A 15406-nucleotide genomic window follows, 5' to 3' on the forward strand; every position below is an offset into this window, starting at 1 on the left:
GCAGTTTTCTGAATTTTTTCTTGTGCAATTTGTAATCTAGCCTTTTGTATAGCGTTACATAGGACTTGCATTACTTGTTGTAGTTCCTGCTCTTATAACATGACAAGCAAGATATCATCCATATAACGACAGATACAAGCTGAGGGGTACAGCTTCCTCACAGGTTGTACAGCTGCTGCAACTACTGTCTTGCAAATGGTTGGACTATTTCTCATCCCTTGTGGTGATACCACCCAATGCTATCTCTTCATAGGCTCCTCTTGATTAAGTGAAGGAACACAAAATGCAAATCTGGGGGCATCCTCAGGATGTAGCAAGGTGGCACAGGTGTCCATGCCATAATTTTGATTTCACCTTGATAATCAGAGTCAATTACTCCAGGTAAAACAAACAAACCCAATTTGGTAGTAGATGATCAACCTATTAACAAAGCATGCACACTAGGCACTAAAGGCCCCCACACTCCTCTGGGAATAAGCAATACCACAGCAGTAATTAATTATCATCACTGACGGGCTGGCAGCCAAGTCCAGCCCTGCACTTCCAGCTGTTCCAGGGAAGAGATCTCGGGTCATGAGTTTAGACTTGAATTTATTTGATGGGGGTGGGGGAAGTCCTGTCCCCCACCTCCTGGGAAGGGTTAATTGGCTCCCCCTTTACATTAACCCTTGAATGATGTTCACTCACACAGTGCTTGCCCTTTCCCCATTTTGGACGATCTCTAGGAGGTACAGCCTTCGAAGTCTGGTGTGCATACTTTGTGTAATCTTTCTTTACACGACCCAGTGTCCCACAACAAAAACAATTCGATTTCAGTTCTGTTCCCAATACTTGTAACTGTGCTGCTAAAGCAGCAGCTAGAGAGCTGGTATAATGTTCAGTTGCATTATGTTTTGACACACTCTCATATCTGCTATAGTACACCTTTCCCTATTCCCCAAATCCTGCAACACACGCTGACAATCAGCATTAGCATTCTCAAAAGCCAATTATTTTAGTAACAACTCATGCGCTGTGTCATTATCAATTTGTCTCTCCAAAGCAGTTTGCAAGCGGTCTAAAAACAGCGCATAAGGTTCCTGTGATCCTTGCAAGATTTTTGAAAAGGACGTATTGGCATCTCTCCCAACCTCCAGTAACTTCCGAACCACTTTCATTGCTAGTTTTGCTATTACACCACATATATATCTCTCTGGGTTACGCAACTTGATTATCTGGCAAAGCACGGGCACATTCCCCAGCTAAAGGACTGCAATCAATCCATCTCATCCGATATGCATTATCAACGGTCTCTATAGTACAGTTCTCCCAAAAATCAGATAACTACTAGTCAATATACTGTATGGTTAAGATCATTTTCAACAAAGAACGCCAGTCATGTGGAGTAAGTTCGTAAGAGGAGCTTAATGCTTCAAAAATGTATAACAAATGATAAAGTAACCCCATTTTCTTTAGCTAATGTTGGTAATTCCTTTACAACATCATATGGTAGCTGCTGAAAGCCTGGAGATTGCTGTTCACAACAGATCACTGGCCATGCCGTAACCACTTTCGAGTCTCCTGTTTTCAAAGCCTCTTCTCTACATTTATCCCACATGGTTTAATTAGTGTGCACTTTCGGTTGCAAAGTAACATCCGGGGGGAATAAATCAGGCTCTTACTCTGGGTCCGTCGGGCCAGGATCAAGGGGCTTGTCAGGCGACTCCCACAAACCATCATTTGCCAAAAGTGTTCACTGTAGGGTACATGCAGGGGCTTTGTTATCAGCCAATCCTTTATCCACTACTACATCTGTGGTCAGTGCATTTTTGCCTAATCTATCTACAGGATCCCCCTCCTTCCCTGGCAAGGGAGGAGCAGAAGGTTCACAATTAGTTGCAACCCGCGCAACTACTTCCTTCTGAGTCGCTATTAAAGCAGACATAATTTTTGCCCAAGTAGATAAATATTCACAAGCAGCTTTATCTCCAGTTGCTGCCTGTTCATATAATTCTCGTTCAACTTTCTGCCATGCCTCCAACTAAAATGTACCAGTTGTAGGAAAGTCCAGCACATGATCAGCAAGCCTTTCTTATAAAGTCATTAATCGGACTACTGGTACATTGTGATTTTGCTTTCTTAATAAAAGTTGAAGGACATCTAGGGTTTGTTTGGTTCAAGGGATAACTTCCCTCCTATGGTTCCAAATTGCTCATCTTTTCTTGCTGATGGGCGCACGCTGTGGTTTCTGTTTCCTGGCTCTGTTTCCCTGTCCTTGTTCAATTGGGCTTTGCCACCAGAACGGCTGCTGCCTTTACAGCCGCACTCAAAGTCCCTGTTCGGGTGCCATTTGTAGTGAATGTGGCACCGACTCTCTTTTAAGGTGAGACAAGAGACATTTGTTACAAACTCAGGTTTGCATTTATATTCGCTATGATGCTTGCTCAAGCATTTGCTGATTTGGTAAGTTCGTCATAACATAAGTGATATATTGTTACTGCCATAAAAGCATCGTTGTCTATACCACAAGCTACCCCCGTCATCCCCCTTGATGTATCATTCCTGTACCAATCCCTCTGTCCTCGATGTATCACGTAGCATACAGTACTTGCTTCTTGTGTTATTCCACTAATGATTGTTCTCACGCTGTCAACTCTCACAGTTTCTCATAGGCCCAATGTCAGAATACTGCCACAATCACCTTTCTCCTTCCTTGAGCTCTCCTGACCTGCGGTTCCACCACCGTTGTCTTCTTTCTTGATCCCTCTTGACTCACAGGTGCCCTCCAATCCTCTTTCTCGATCACTCTTCCTCACAGGTTCGCCTCCTTCCTTGCTTTTCCTTTGCACACGGCTCCACCTGAAGAGAAACACACAGAGGACTGAGCTACATCAGCCCCAGGGCACTACAGTCAGACGGGGGCTGAATCTAGGGGCTGACACCTCCCCACACCCCACAGCGTGCCCGCCTTGCCTTGGCCCCGGCCCCTCACACAGCCCTTCCCCTCAGCTCTGCCCCTCCGCTGCAGCACAGCTTCCGCACATGCCCTGCTCAGGCTGGACCCCAGTTTCATGGGTTAGAGATATCATAGCTCAGTACAAATCCCCACGGTCCTCACCTGCTGTTTGGTGCTTGCGGAGGGTCACACTCACTGTGCCCCAGGCCACTGGCCCTGCCCGGCCCTGCGGGAGTGTCTGGAGCTGCCGGCTGGTTCTCCAGCTTTAGGGTCACCCGCAGAAGCCCGCTCTCCTCAGCTCTGCACACCCATCCAGTTGCGCCGCCCAGGCAAAGTCAGCTTCACCCTCTGCTCTACACCTCACCTGCAAACAACCAACTCTTCAACTGACAACTGTCCAAAACCCACCGACAAACTCTCCACACCTCAGCCTTTCGTTTGCAACTGCTGCCTCTAGTGCATCTCACAGACAAGCCTTCAAAATCCCCTCATCCTGCAATAACACTCCAGCACTGATCACCTGTGGGAACAACTACCACAATACCAGGCAAACACCAACCAGTTCTGGCACGGAAATATCACTTTCTCCTCAAGATTCCACCCTACACCAACTGCTGACAAACACACGCTGTCCTCACCAAAGCCAAACGCTGCAACAACCAGCGACAACTCAAATTTGCGTGGGCGGTGCAAAATTGCAGGGGTGAGCTAACGCAGAGCTGGGCTTGAAAGCTGCGGAGTGTGCACCCTGTGGTATAACGTGGCGAGCTACTGCCATTCTGCCTTCTCCCTGGGAGAAGCGCGTGAGCAGAGGCTGCTTCAAGGCACGATGGGAACGGTTTGGTTCTCCAGGTCTCTCAGGGCGAGAGCGATAAATGTGATCTGTGTCATGGCGCAGGAACTTCCCGTACCCTTGCTCCTCCATTCGGTCTCGGGTGCTGCAAGAGAGGGAGCGAGAGATTCAGGACAAGATTGACAACCTCGGCGTCCCCGTCCCAGCCACGGGTCACCCAAACCTGCAGACATCCCGGGAGGCCCCCTAAGATTTACACTCCCCTATGCCCCACCCTTGAAGCCTGGACATCGCCAGAACCATAGAGCAAGTATTTCTTGAGGAGGCACCCAAAGGGTCCGTGTTCTCTTTCAGGCAGGTGCTAGCGCAAGATTGCAAATCATCTCACAGCTACCAGGAAGGTAAAAAATAACGTCTTGAAATGGGAAAGGAACAGGTATTGTTCCTCTTCATCACCTCCCTCATTGCCACGTTATCAAGGTCTCCCGCAATGTTCCACAGGAAACTTGAAGCTTGGAATTCCTGGTATTCTGAACCTGGGCAAGAAAGGAAGAAAAGCATGAGACTGATCATAAAGAGGGTGGCTGCTCGTAACATGGAAAGAGCAGTAACAAGGTAAAAAGATATCACTTTTCCTTAGAGAGCTCTCAAAGCTGCCTGTTAAGGACAAGAAAAACAAACTTGTGACGGACCATTACTTAAAATCCAAGGCCCAGGAAGCGATCTAATGTACATTGAAACGCGGGCCACGAGACAGTGGAAGTGCCACGAGCTGAGACTGAAGGGACAGAGGATGAATTTCCAAAGAAGTTTAGGTTTCGATGTCAAAACGGAAAATTCTACGTCATTAAAATATAATGCAAAAGTCAGTGTAAAATCAAGTAAGCCAACGACTCCAAATGAACTCCCAGGCGCTTCAGGCACTCAGGAGATCAAAAATGCGGATCATTTCTCACCTGCCCACCTCCCAAACCCCAGCCTATGTCCCCTGCTTCCAGCTTACCTGAGCCCAGATTAAAGGAGGATTTCAGAGGCCATGCCAAGTTCTGCTGCTCCTCGTTCGGGTTGCCAGTCTTCCTCCTCGCTCTGGAATTGCAGGTCAACCGCCTTCCTGTTCTTCTTTGATTGACGCTGAGCTGCCGCGTTACCCGCTGCCGTCTGAGCGGATCTCGGGGAGCCTCTGGAACCGCGAGAGCGCTCCCCCCACCAACATTCTCTTGCCTTGTTTTCGGGGTTCCTCTTCACCAGCTGAGGCGCCCTCCCACCCCCCGCCGCCCTCTTACCTTTTTCTAGAGGTCTCTTGAGCCACCAGCAAGCTCCCCCGCACCTTCCCTCAGCGATCTTGGCCCGCCAGAGGCCTGCCCCTCGTCAGCCTCCTCCCCTTTTCCTGGGTGCTGCTTGAACCACTGGTGGGCTCCCCTCCACCATCCTCTCGTCCTTTGTAGGGGAGTCTCGTGACTCACCAGAGCGCTCTCCGCCGTTGCCTTGCTGGGGTTATTGACACCGCTTGACTTGCCAGAGCGCTCCCCCTCGCAGTTCTCTTGTTGGATTTCTTGGGACCTTTTGAACCATTGGAACAACGGGAATGCTCCCCCTCACTGTGACCTTGCCTTTCTTCAGTGCGATCTTGACGTGCTGGAGCACTTCCCCGCGCCGTCCTCTTGCCTTTTACTGGGGAGTCTCTTGAATATCCACAGCACTCCCCCCTGCCATCCTTTACCAGATTTTTTGACACTTCTTGACATCTCGGAGTGCTCTCACTCACCCTTGTCTTGCCTATTTTCAGGGCGCTCCTGTCCCGCTGGATGCTCCTCCCTGCTGTCCTATTGCCAGATTGAGAATTCTCGACCTGTCCCAGCGCTACCCCACCGTCCTTCTGCCTTCTACCTGGGAAGTCACTTGAAGAACTGGAGCGCTCCCCCCTGCTGTCCTCTTGCCTTTCTTCACTGAGATTTTGGCCTGCCAGAGCACTGCTCCCTGTTGTCCTCTTACTGGATTTCTTGGGACCTCTTGACCCACTGGGTTTCTCCTCCTGCTGTCCTTTTGCCTTTCTTTAGTACAATCTCAGCCTGCTGGAGCGCTCCCCCTCGCCGTCCTGCTGCTGGATTTCTTGGAACCTCTTGACCCCTTAGGGCGTTCCCCCTGCCACCCTCTTGTGGTTTTTGGGGGAGTCTTGTGATCAACCAGGCCGTTTCCCCCCACCATCCTCTTCCCCTTTTCCTGGGTGCTTCTTGATCCACCAGAGTGCTCCCCTGCACCATTCTCTTGCCTTTTTTTGGGGGAATCTTGTGACTCACCGGAGCGTTTTCCACCATTGTCTTGCTGGATTTCTTGACACCGCTTGACCTGTTGGAGCGCTCCCCCTCACAGTTCTCTTGCTGGATATCTTGGGACCTCTTGAACCACTGGGGAGCTCCCACCTGCCACCTTCTTACCGCATTTATTGAGACTTCCTGATCTGCTGGATTGCTCTCCCCACCGGCCTTCCTCTTGCACTTTTTGGGGGAGTCTTCTTGACACGTCCGAGTGCTCTCCCTCACCCTTGTCTTGCCTCTAGTCAGGGCGCTCTTCTCCCGCTGGAACGCTCCTCCCCGCCATCCTATTGCCAGACTGAGAATTCTTGACCTGCCGCAGTCCTGCCCCGCCATGCTCCTGCCTTCTGCCTGGGAAGTCACTTGAAGAACTGGAGCGCTCTCCCCCGCTGTCCTCTTGCCTCTCCTCAGTGGGATTTTGGCCTGCTAAAGAGCTCCTCCCTGTCGTCCTCTTGCTGGATTTCTTGGGACTTCTTGACCCATTAGGGCGTTCCCCCTGCCACCCTCTTGTGGTTTTTGGGGGAGTCTTGTGACCAACCAGGCCGTTTCCCCCCACCATCCTCTTCCCCTTTTCCTGGGTGCTTCTTGATCCACCAGAGTGCTCCCCTGCACCATTCTTTTGCCTTTTTTGGGAGAGTCTTGTGACTCGCCGGAGAGTTCTCCACCATTGTCTTGCTGGATTTCTTGACATCGCTTGACCTGCCGGAGCGCTCCCCCTCGCAGTTCTCTTGCTGGATTTCTTGGGACGTCTTAAACAACTGAGGGGCTCACACCCACCATCCTCTAACTGCATTTATCGAGATTTCCTGATCTGCCGGAGCGCTCGCCCCTGCTGTCCTCTTGCTGGGTTTCTTGGGACCTCTTGACCCACACGAGCTCTCCTCCCCACCGTCTTCTTGCCGGACTTATCGAGACTTCTTGACCCGCCAGAGTGTTCCCCCTCATCATCCTCCTGCCTTTTTCTGGGGATTCTCTTCAACAACTGAAGAGCTCCCCCGCACTGTCCTCTTCCCTTTTTTCTGGGTGATTCGTGAATCACCGGTGAGCTTCTCCTTACCACCCTCTTGGGCTTTTTTCAGAGCAACCTTGACCCATCAGAGCACCCACTCACCGTCCTCTTGCCAGATGTACTGAGGGTTCTTCATCTGCCACAGCGCTCCCCCACGCCGTCCTCTTGCTGGATTTCCTGGAACCTTGGGAACCACTGAGGGGCTCCCACCCACCATCCTTTTACCGCATTTATCGAGACTTCCTGACCTGCTGGAGCGCTCCCCCTCGCCGTCCTCTTGCTGGATTTCTTGGGTCCTCTTGACCCATTAGGGCGTTCCCCCTGCCACCCTCTTGTGTTTTCTGGGGGAGTCTTGTGACCAACCAGAGTGCTCCCCCCCACCATCTTCTTCCCCTTTTCCTGGGTGCTTCTTGATCCACCAGAGTGCTCCCCTGCACCATTCTCTTGCCTTTTTTTGGGGGAATCTTGTGACTCACCGGAGCGTTTTCCACCATTGTCTTGCTGGATTTCTTGACACCGCTTGACCTGTTGGAGCGCTCCCCCTCACAGTTCTCTTGCTGGATATCTTGGGACCTCTTGAACCACTGGGGAGCTCCCACCTGCCACCTTCTTACCGCATTTATTGAGACTTCCTGATCTGCTGGATTGCTCTCCCCACCGGCCTTCCTCTTGCACTTTTTGGGGGAGTCTTCTTGACACGTCCGAGTGCTCTCCCTCACCCTTGTCTTGCCTCTAGTCAGGGCGCTCTTCTCCCGCTGGAACGCTCCTCCCCGCCATCCTATTGCCAGACTGAGAATTCTTGACCTGCCGCAGTCCTGCCCCGCCATGCTCCTGCCTTCTGCCTGGGAAGTCACTTGAAGAACTGGAGCGCTCTCCCCCGCTGTCCTCTTGCCTCTCCTCAGTGGGATTTTGGCCTGCTAAAGAGCTCCTCCCTGTCGTCCTCTTGCTGGATTTCTTGGGACTTCTTGACCCATTAGGGCGTTCCCCCTGCCACCCTCTTGTGGTTTTTGGGGGAGTCTTGTGACCAACCAGGCCGTTTCCCCCCACCATCCTCTTCCCCTTTTCCTGGGTGCTTCTTGATCCACCAGAGTGCTCCCCTGCACCATTCTTTTGCCTTTTTTGGGAGAGTCTTGTGACTCGCCGGAGAGTTCTCCACCATTGTCTTGCTGGATTTCTTGACATCGCTTGACCTGCCGGAGCGCTCCCCCTCGCAGTTCTCTTGCTGGATTTCTTGGGACGTCTTAAACAACTGAGGGGCTCACACCCACCATCCTCTAACTGCATTTATTGAGATTTCCTGATCTGCCGGAGCGCTCGCCCCTGCTGTCCTCTTGCTGGGTTTCTTGGGACCTCTTGACCCACACGAGCTCTCCTCCCCACCGTCTTCTTGCCGGACTTATCGAGACTTCTTGACCCGCCAGAGTGTTCCCCCTCATCATCCTCCTGCCTTTTTCTGGGGATTATCTTCAACAAGTGAAGAGCTCCCCCGCACTGTCCTCTTCCCTTTTTTCTGGGTGATTCGTGAATCACCGGTGAGCTTCTCCTTACCACCCTCTTGGGCTTTTTTCAGAGCAACCTTGACCCATCAGAGCACCCCCTCACCGTCCTCTTGCCAGATGTACTGAGGGTTCTTCATCTGCCACAGCGCTCCCCCACGCCGTCCTCTTGCTGGATTTCCTGGAACCTTGGGAACCACTGAGGGGCTCCCACCCACCATCCTTTTACCGCATTTATTGAGACGTCCTGATCTGCCAGAGCGCTCCCCCTCGCCGTCCTCTTGCTGGATTTCTTGGGACCTCTTGGACCACTGGGGGGGCTCCCACCCGCCATCCTCTTACCGCATTTATCGAGACTTCCTGATCTGCTGGAGCGCTCCCCTTCGCCGTCCTCTTGCTGGATTTCTTGGGTCCTCTTGACCCATTAGGGCGTTCCCCCTGCCACCCTCTTGTGTTTTCTGGGGGAGTCTTGTGACCAACCAGAGTGCTCCCCCCCACCATCTTCTTCCCCTTTTCCTGGGTGCTTCTTGATCCACCAGAGTGCTCCCCTGCACCATTCTCTTGCCTTTTTTTGGGGGAATCTTGTGACTCACCGGAGCGTTTTCCACCATTGTCTTGCTGGATTTCTTGACACCGCTTGACCTGTTGGAGCGCTCCCCCTCACAGTTCTCTTGCTGGATATCTTGGGACCTCTTGAACCACTGGGGAGCTCCCACCTGCCACCTTCTTACCGCATTTATTGAGACTTCCTGATCTGCTGGATTGCTCTCCCCACCGGCCTTCCTCTTGCACTTTTTGGGGGAGTCTTCTTGACACGTCCGAGTGCTCTCCCTCACCCTTGTCTTGCCTCTAGTCAGGGCGCTCTTCTCCCGCTGGAACGCTCCTCCCCGCCATCCTATTGCCAGACTGAGAATTCTTGACCTGCCGCAGTCCTGCCCCGCCATGCTCCTGCCTTCTGCCTGGGAAGTCACTTGAAGAACTGGAGCGCTCTCCCCCGCTGTCCTCTTGCCTTTCCTCAGTGGGATTTTGGCCTGCTAAAGAGCTCCTCCCTGTCGTCCTCTTGCTGGATTTCTCGGTACCTCTTGACCCACTGGGTCTCTCCTCCTGCCGTCCTTTTGCCTTTCCTTAGTACATTCTTGGTCTGCTGGAGTGCTCCCCCCCACCATCCTCTTGCTGGATTTCTCGGGACCCCTTGTCCCATATAGGACATTCCCCCCCACCACCATCCTGTTGTGTTTTTTAGGAGATTCTTGTGATCGACCAGAGCGCTCCCCCCTTGACATCCTCTTCCCCTTTTTCTGGGTGACTTTTGAACCACTGGTGAACTCTCCCCCATCATCCTCTTGCCACATATATTGAGACTTGTTGATCCGCCAGAGCGCTTCCCCCACTGTCCTCTTGCCAGATTTACTGATACCTCTTGTCCTGTCAGAGCGCTCCCTCTCGCAGTCCTCTTTGTTCAGTTTGTAGGGTAGGAGGGGGGATCTCTGATTACAGAAAGGTCCCTTTGTTCTAGGAGACATTCCCTTGCTCCATGCTTCAGGTTGCCCATCTTCCCTCTCATTTTCAATATGCACGTCCATCACCTTCCTCCTCTTCTTTCTTGATCCCTCGACTCCCGGATGAACTCAAATCCTCTTTCTTGATCACTCTTTCTCGTAAGTTCACAACCTTACTTTCCTTTCTTGCTTTCGCCTTTGTGAGCTGCTCCACCCAAACTGAAATGCCCTGAAGACAGAAATACACCCACCCCAAGCCCGTACAGTCACATAGGCGGTGAGTCCGGTCGCTGACGCATCCCCACATCCCACAGCAAGCCCACCTTGCCTTGGCCCCGGCCCCCCGCTCAGGCCTTCCCACCAACCCAGCCCCTCCGTAGCAGCACAGTTTCCCAGCATGCACCCCACAAAGACTTTCTTTGCCAGTCACCCCTGGCACTTACAGCAACACACCACATCAGCATCAAGAGCCCTGGGAGTGGAGAGCTGGCCAGGCCCTCACCCCGGCAGGATCCTCTTCCCCCTCCTTTAGCTGATGGCAGACAGACAAGACACCTCCCAAGAGGTGTCCAGCCCTCTCTCTCAACCACTCATGAGTACAAAAGCCCAGCCTCTACTCACCCACCCCGCCTCCCAAAACCCCACCAGCAGCCCCTGGTCCCAGCTGAACAGCAGCCAGTGCTGAAGATCTGGCTCGTGTTGTCGGACACAACCTTCCCATGGATGTCTGGGCCCCTGAGCAGTTTCCAGGGGTGGGAGGGCGCAGTCCTGATTACAGGGAGGTCCCTGTCCCAAGGGGGACATTTTCTTCCTCCTCACTCCTGACTCGCAGTTCCATCACCTTCCTCCTCTTCTTTCTTGATCCCTCCTGACTCGCAGGTCTACCACCGTCATCTTCTTTCTTGATCCCTGTTGACTTGCAGATGCACTCCAATCCTCTTTCTTGATCGCTCTTCCTCGTAGGTTCACCACCTTCCTCTTCTTTCTTGCTTTCACCTTTGCGAGCTGCTCCACCCGAACAGAGATGCACAGAAAACAAAAATATACCCACCCCAGGCCCGTACAGTCACACGAGGGGGCGAGTCCGGTCGCTGACGCATCCCCACATCCCACCACAAGGCCACCTTGCCTTGGCCCCGGCCCCCCGCACAGGCCTTCCCACCAACCCAGCCCCTCCGTAGCAGCACAGTTTCCCAGCATGCACCCCACAAAGACTTTCTTTGCCAGTCACCCCTGGCACTTACAGCAACACACCACACCAGCATCAAGAGCCCTGGGAGTGGAGAGCTGGCCAGGCCCTCACCCCGGCAGGATCCTCTTCCCCCTCCTTTACCTGCTGGCAGACAGACACCTCCCAAGGGATGACCACCCTGCTCCCTTAACTGCTCCCAAGTCCAAGAGCCCAGCCCCTGCTCACCACCCCCACCTCCCAAAACACAGCCAACAGCCCCTGCTCCCATTTTACCACTTTACCCCCGAGCACGGTTTCTAGGGGTGGGAGGGGGACGCACTAATCACAGATCGTTCCCTGTGCTTAAGGATACATTCTCCTTCTCGCTGGCTCAGGCTGCCCATCTTCCTCCTCACTCTTGACTCGTAGCTCCATCACCTTTCTCCTCTTTTGTCCCCTCCTGACTCACAGGTCCACCACTGTCATCTTCTTTCTTGACTCTGCTTGACTCACAGGTGCGCTCCAATCCTCTTTCGTGATCGCTCTTCTGTGTCAGTACGCGGAAGACCGGGCACATGAGAAACTGCAAGAGTCAACAGCATGAGAACAAGCATTAGTGGAAAAATACAAGAACAAAGGACTGTATGCTATGTGATACATCAAGGACAGAGGAGTTGATACAGGATTGATGCATCAAGGACAGAGGGACAGCTTGTGATAGACAAAAAAGGTGTTTATGGCAGTGACTTTGGTGGGAACACAAAACACATCACTCATGTAATGACTAACTTAGCTAATCAACAAATGCTTGAGCAAGTATCATAGCGAGTATAAACACAAGCCTGAATTTGTAATAAACATCTCTCATTGCACCTTAAAAGAGAGTTCGTACCGCATTCGCTACAAATGGCGCCCTGGAACAGGGACTTTCAGCGTGCCTATAAAGGCAGTAGCCGCTCTGGTAGCGAAGCCCAATCGAACCAGGAAACAGGACCGGGAACCAGGACAGTGCGCGCCCACCACCAACGAAAGGTGAGCGATTGGGAACCATGGGAGGGAAGTTATCCCTTAAGCAAAGACAAACCCTGGATGTCCTTCAACATGCGCTACAAACGCAAAATCAGGATGTATCGGGGTCTGATTGGTGAGTTTATTAGAATGGATTGCTAATCATGTGCTAGACTTTCCTACAACTGGTACATTTCAGTTGGAGACATGGCACAAAGATGAATGAGAATTATATGAACAGGTAACGACTGGAGATAAAGCTGCTTGCAAATATTCATCTACTTGGGGAAAAATTGTGACTACTAAGATACAGGATACAGGACTGATACATCAGGGACAGAGGGACAGCTTACTATAGAAAAAAATGCGTATATGGCAGTTACATCGCTCATGTAATGTCTAACTTAGCTAAAGAGCAAATGCTTGAGCAAGCATCATAGCGAGTATAAATGCAAACCTGAGTTTGTAATAAATGTCTCTCATGGCACCTTACCGTGAGTCCACGCCAGATTCGCTACACTCTTCCTCATAGGTTCACCACCTTCCTCTCCTTCCTTGCTTTTCCTTTGCACGCTGCTCCACCTGAAGAGAAACACACAGAGGACTGAGCTACACCAGCCCAAGGGCACTACAATCAGACAGGGGCTGAGTCCGGGGGCTGACACCTCCCCACACCCCACAACGAGCCCACCTTGCCTTGGCCCCGGCCCCTCGCACATGCCTTAGAGATATCATAGCTCAGTACAAATCCCCACAGTCCTCACCTGCTGTTTGGTGCTTGCGGAGGGTCACACTCCCTGTGCCCCAGGGCACTGGCCCTACACGGCCAAGCTCGGCAGCGGGACTGTCTGGAGCTGCCGCTGGCTGGTTCTCCAGCTTTAGGGTCACCCGCAGAAGCCCGCTCTCCTCAGCTCTGCACACCCATCCAGTTGCGCCGCCCAGGCAAAGTCAGCTTCACCCTCTGCTCTACACCTCACCTGCAAACAACCAACTCTTCAACTGACAACTGTCCAAAACCCACCGACAAACTCTCCACACCTCAGCCTTTCGTTTGCAACTGCTGCCTCTAGTGCATCTCACAGACAAGCCTTCAAAATCCCCTCATCCTGCAATAACACTCCAGCACTGATCACCTGTGGGAACAACTACCACAATACCATGCAAACACCAACCAGTTCTGGCACGGAAATATCACTTTCTCCTCAAGATTCCACCCTACACCAACTGCTGACAAACACACGCTGTCCTCACCAAAGCCAAACGCTGCAACAACCAGCGACAACTCAAATTTGCGTGGGCGGTGCAAAATTGCAGGGGTGAGCTAACGCAGAGCTGGGCTTGAAAGCTGCGGAGTGTGCACCCTGTGGTATAACGTGGCGAGCTACTGCCATTCTGCCTTCTCCCTGGGAGAAGCGCGTGAGCAGAGGCTGCTTCAAGGCACGATGGGAACGGTTTGGTTCTCCGGGTCTCTCAGGGCGAGAGCGATAAATGTGATCTGTGTCGTGGCGCAGGAACTTCCCGTACACTTGCTCCTCCATTCGGTCTCGGGTGCTGCAAGAGAGGGAGCGAGAGATTCAGGGCAAGATTGACAACCTCGGCGTCCCCGTCCCAGCCACGGGTCACCCAAACCTGCAGACATCCCGGGAGGCCCCCTAAGATTTACACTCCCCTATGCCCCACCCTTGAAGCCTGGACATCGCCAGAACCATAGAGCAAGTATTTCTTGAGGAGGCACCCAAAGGGTCCGTGTTCTCTTTCAGGCAGATGCTAGCGCAAGATTGCAAATCATCTCACAGCTACCAGGAAGGTAAAAAATAATGTCTTGAAATGGGAAAGGAACAGGTATTGTTCCTCTTCATCACCTCCCTCATTGCCACGTTATCAAGGTCTCCCGCAATGTTCCACAGGAAACTTGAAGCTTGGAATTCCCGGTCTTCTGAACCTGGGCAAGAAAGGAAGAAAAGCATGAGACTGATCATAAAGAGGGTGGCTGCTCGTAACATGGAAAGAGCAGTAACAAGGTAAAAAGATATCACTTTTCCTTAGAGAGCTCTCAAAGCTGCCCGTTAAGGACAAGAAAAACAAACTTGTGACGGACCATTACTTAAAATCCAAGGCCCAGGAAGCGATCTAATGTACATTGAAACGCGGGCCACGAGACAGTGGAAGTGCCACGAGCTGAGACTGAAGGGACAGAGGATGAATTTCCAAAGAAGTTTAGGTTTCGATGTCAAAACGGAAAATTCTACGTCATTAAAATATAATGCAAAAGTCAGTGTAAAATCAAGTAAGCCAACGACTCCAAATGAACTCCCAGGCGCTTCAGGCACTCAGGAGATCAAAAATGCGGATCATTTCTCACCTGCCCACCTCCCAAACCCCAGCCTATGTCCCCTGCTTCCAGCTTACCTGAGCCCAGATTAAAGGAGGATTTCAGAGGCCATGCCAAGTTCTGCTGCTCCTCGTTCGGGTTGCCAGTCTTCCTCCTCGCTCTGGAATTGCAGGTCAACCGCCTTCCTGTTCTTCTTTGATTGACGCTGAGCTGCCGCGTTACCCGCTGCCGTCTGAGCGGATCTCGGGGAGCCTCTGGAACCGCCAGAGCGCTCCCCCCACCAACATTCTCTTGCCTTGTTTTCGGGGTTCCTCTTCACCAGCTGAGGCGCCCTCCCACCCCCCGCCGCCCTCTTACCTTTTTCTAGAGGTCTCTTGAGCCACCAGCAAGCTCCCCCGCACCTTCCCTCAGCGATCTTGGCCCGCCAGAGGCCTGCCCCTCGTCAGCCTCCTCCCCTTTTCCTGGGTGCTGCTTGAACCACTGGTGGGCTCCCCTCCTGCTGTCCTCTTGCCATTCTTCACTGAGATTTTGGCCTGCCAGAGCACTGCTCCCTGTTGTCCTCTTACTGGATTTCTTGGGACCTCTTGACCCACTGGGTCTCTCCTCCTGCTGTCCTTTTGCCTTTCTTTAGTACAATCTCAGCCTGCTGGAGCGCTCCCCCTCGCCGTCCTGCTGCTGGATTTCTTGGAACCTCTTGACCCCTTAGGGCGTTCCCCCTGCCACCCTCTTGTGGTTTTTGGGGGAGTCTTGTGATCAACCAGGCCGTTTCCCCCCACCATCCTCTTCCCCTTTTCCTGGGTGCTTCTTGATCCACCAGAGTGCTCTCAAAGCTGCCTGTTACCATCCTCTAA

General features: G+C 52.4%; 1 long non-coding RNA gene across 1 annotated transcript; it reads right to left on the bottom strand.

Moving 5' to 3' along the window:
* Positions 1-12726: 12726 nt before the first annotated feature.
* On the bottom strand, positions 12727-14861 carry LOC139828197 (uncharacterized). Its single transcript, XR_011739563.1, has 3 exons — positions 14086-14861; positions 12988-13774; positions 12727-12805 (listed from the first exon to the last, which is right to left on the bottom strand). It is a non-coding gene; the product is annotated as an uncharacterized lncRNA (long non-coding RNA).
* Between the last annotated feature and the right edge of the window lie 545 nt (positions 14862-15406).

This window comes from Patagioenas fasciata, chromosome 6 (genome assembly GCF_037038585.1).
Source record: "Patagioenas fasciata isolate bPatFas1 chromosome 6, bPatFas1.hap1, whole genome shotgun sequence".
NCBI lineage: Eukaryota > Metazoa > Chordata > Aves > Columbiformes > Columbidae > Patagioenas > Patagioenas fasciata.